The sequence below is a fragment of the Belonocnema kinseyi genome, chromosome 7 (genome assembly GCF_010883055.1).
Source record: "Belonocnema kinseyi isolate 2016_QV_RU_SX_M_011 chromosome 7, B_treatae_v1, whole genome shotgun sequence".
Classification (NCBI taxonomy): Eukaryota; Metazoa; Arthropoda; class Insecta; order Hymenoptera; family Cynipidae; genus Belonocnema; species Belonocnema kinseyi.
In genome coordinates, this window is record NC_046663.1 from 35,438,584 (window position 1) to 35,442,369 (window position 3,786).

The window sequence follows — 3,786 nt, forward strand, 5'->3', positions numbered from 1 at the left end:
ATACTCTGGAGCACCGGTTTATTAGGAATTACTCTGGATTACCTTAGATTATTCGGAATTGCAGAGGATTACTCTGAATTAGATAAACCAAATAGATCAACCTTAAACAAATAGTGTGAATTTTCTAATAAAAAGATCAAATTTTGAGCAAAAAAATTAATTTTCTACAAAAATAAATGATCACTCTACCAAGAAGTTAAATTTTTAGCTAAAAATTGATTTTTATCCAGAAAAAATACATTTTAATATAGATGAATTTAAAAAATGTGAAAAACTGAAAATCTTCAGAAAAGTATTTCAAATTTTAACCAAATGGTTGGATTGTGTTTTTTTTATAGAAAATTGAGTCTTGTGCTAGAAAGTTCATCGTTTTGTTTTGAAAATGAATCTCCTTGCTTGAAAATTCATTCTGTTAAGTATAGATTAGTTTTCTGATTGAATTTTTTTAGCTTAAAATTTAGACATTCCACTTTTTATAGTAAATTCATGTTTCTTAGTTGAAAATTTTACTAGTTTTTTTAAAATTGACGTGTCTTATTAAAAATTACTCTTTTTTGGTCGAAAAATAATGTTCTCGCTTAGAAATTCATCTTTTTTTGTTATAAATTCCGTTTTTTTCAGGCGAAACATATTTTTAATTGACCATTGAATTGTTCTTTTTTTTAAATTGGAAATTCTACTTTTTTTCTGGATTGCAGAGGATTACTCTAGAGTAGACAAAATTATGGTGGATTACTCTACCTAAAATATACTTACGCGAATTTTTAACTAAAAGGGATTCCTTTTGAATACAATTGTTCAATTTTTAATTAAAGAGATAACAATTTTACCAAATATTTCAATTTTTAATCAAATACAAAATTTTCATCCAAGGACAATAATTTTCTACTATAAAAGATGATTTTTAAAGCAAATACATAAATTCTCAAAAAAGTAGTTAAATTTTTAGTTAAAAGCTGATTTTTTCCAACAACAAAATTTTTTTTTTTCAACAAAATAGCTCACCTTAAAGAATTTAATAAAATGTAAAGAAAAAAAAAGAAAAAGGAATTTTGATAAAAACAATTCAGCTTTTAACCTAGTAGTTGACTTGTCAAATTAAAAAGATGAATTTTTAACTAAAAATAAAATACTTAAATTTCCAGTTAAAAAAATTGATTTTTTAAAAAAAACAATTATTAAAAAAAAAGTTTCAAGAACATACTCAAATTTCCAAAAAAAAAAAAGAATTTTCTACCATAATAGTTCAATCTTCGTGCCGGAAAGAAATATTTTCAACAAAATTGTTAAATTTTCAATCAACAATATCGCCTTTAAAACAAAACAGTTGAATTTTGAACCAAATAGATAAACCTTTAACAAAGAGTTTGAATTTTCAAATAAAAAGATGAATTTTTAAGCCAAAAAATTAATTTTCTGCAAAAATAAATTATCTCTGGACCAAGCAGTTAAATTTTCATCTAAAAATTGATTTTTAACCAGAAAAAAATAATTTTTAAAATAGATGAATTTAAAAAATGTAAAAAACTGAATCCTTAGCAAAGTATTTCAAATTTTAACCTTATAGTTGAATTGACAAATAAAAACGATAAATTGTCAACTAAAAATGAAATAGCTACAGTTTTAGAGGAAAATACGAATTTTGAACAAAAAAGCAACTAATTTTGTGCAATATTGGCTTTCCAAGAGACACATTTTTAACAAAATACATAAATTTCTAAAAAAACGTAGAATTTCCAATTAAAAAAAGGAAGAATTGACTTGTCAATTAAAAATATGTTTCTCCTAAAAAAACGAATTTACAAAAAAAAATTAATTTCCAAGCGAGAAGATTGTTTTTCGACCAAAAAAGAGTAATTTTTAATCAAATACATCTATTTTAAAATAGCCAGTAAAATTTTCAACTGGAAAAGATAAATTTACAATAAAAAATGAAATGTTTGAATTTTCACCTTAAAAATTCAGTAAAAAAACTAATCTTCACTTAACAAGAGGAATTTTAAAGCAAGGAGATTAATTTTTCAAAAAAAAAAGATGAATTTTCAAGCATAAGACTCAATTTTCTACAAAAAAAGCAATAAAATATCAACAAAATACATGATTTATGAGATAAAAAAGATAAATTTTCAAAAAATTAAATGCCTAAACTTTTAGTTAACAAATTAATTTTTAAACAATAATTAAACGAAATTTTAACTAAATGATTAAATATTCAGAAAATCCATTTTTAACTAAAATTAAGAATCTTCAAACAGACAAATTAATTTTTAACAAAGTAGTTCAACTCTCAACCAAGTAGTTGAATTGTCAACTGAAAAAGTTGAATTGCCAACTAAAAGTAGGATAGTTAAATTTTCAGGAAAAAATTCATTTGAACCAAAAAAAGAATTTCTAACTTTCTAACTTCTTATAATTTAAAGATAAAAATTTAAAAAACCTATTTATTTTTTATTTCTTTCTCAATTTTCCTGATTTTATCGGGAAAAATCAAAAGATTGTTGAGGATTTCAGATATGAAGAAAATGTATGTAGAAGATGTTAAATATTCTTATGTTATAGAAATTTGTAAAATTGTAAGAAATATTTGAATCAGTATACAAGATATTTAAGTCATTCTAAAATTCGATTTTTTTTTAATTTTGTGAATTATTAAAAAGTTTCGGAAATTTTTCAATATTTTAAAAATTTGTTAAATCTTCTCAAAACTTTGAAAATTCCTAAAAAAATCTTTCAGGCTGATATAGATTATTCACTTTAAATAATACCAGAAATGACCAGAAGCGTAAATATTACCAGAATTACCAGGATTCTAATTTTTCCTATAATTAAAAAAAAATTTCGGAATCAAATAAAAATTGCCTCAAAATCTTCCGCATTACTTTTGTGGAAATTTTGAGAAATCCTTTGAAATTTTCTGTAATATTTTTAAAATCGCCACTTTAAATAAACTTTGTAAAATAAAAACCATATAAATATTTCAAATAATCTTGAAAAATACTTTAAAAATCTACATTTTCTTATAAATTCATCGAAATCTCTTTAAGGCTAAATTATTTCTATATCTTTTGAATACGTCTCAATATGATTTGAGATTTTTAAAAATCTTTTGAGATGTTTTCAAAAAATAAATTCCAAAATAAAAAATCAATAAAAATTTTTCATGGAATCTTATGAAAAAAATGCGTTCTAGTGCTTCGAAATATATTTTGAAATTATTCAAAATTGTTCTAAAATTTGTTAAAATCCTGAAAAAATAAAGAAATTGTCTTGGAATCTTTAGGATTCTTTTTTGACATATCTTGAAATTTTCGAAGCTTAGGATGAATCTTTTAAAATAAACCCCAAATCATCAATTAAGATATTCTAAGCTTTTGTTCCAAATTTCATTTTTTGTTATCTCTTTTAATAAAGGGAGAGTAAGAAGGAAATTATTTCCTATTATTAAAAAAAGGTGAAATGAAAATTTGCTCTTCTATCAAAAATATTTGTTTTCAATCAGAAAATATTTTTATTTCATCGAATAGCTGTTTTCTAAATGTTATAAAATCCTGGATTGCCGTGAGAAATTCTATATAACCAAACTCGTTTAAACATTCATATTTAAAAATACACAGAAAATGCGTTTTTCCCACATTTATCGGCTTACGTGGGTAAAATTCGTAACCCGCAAATACTCCTTCAAAGAACTATTTTTTTAACAATAAAAGGTTTTTTATTATTTTTTGATTAACTTTTTAAGCTAAATATTTTTAGGGACCAAATCTTTATTAAAGAAAGCAGAGAAGC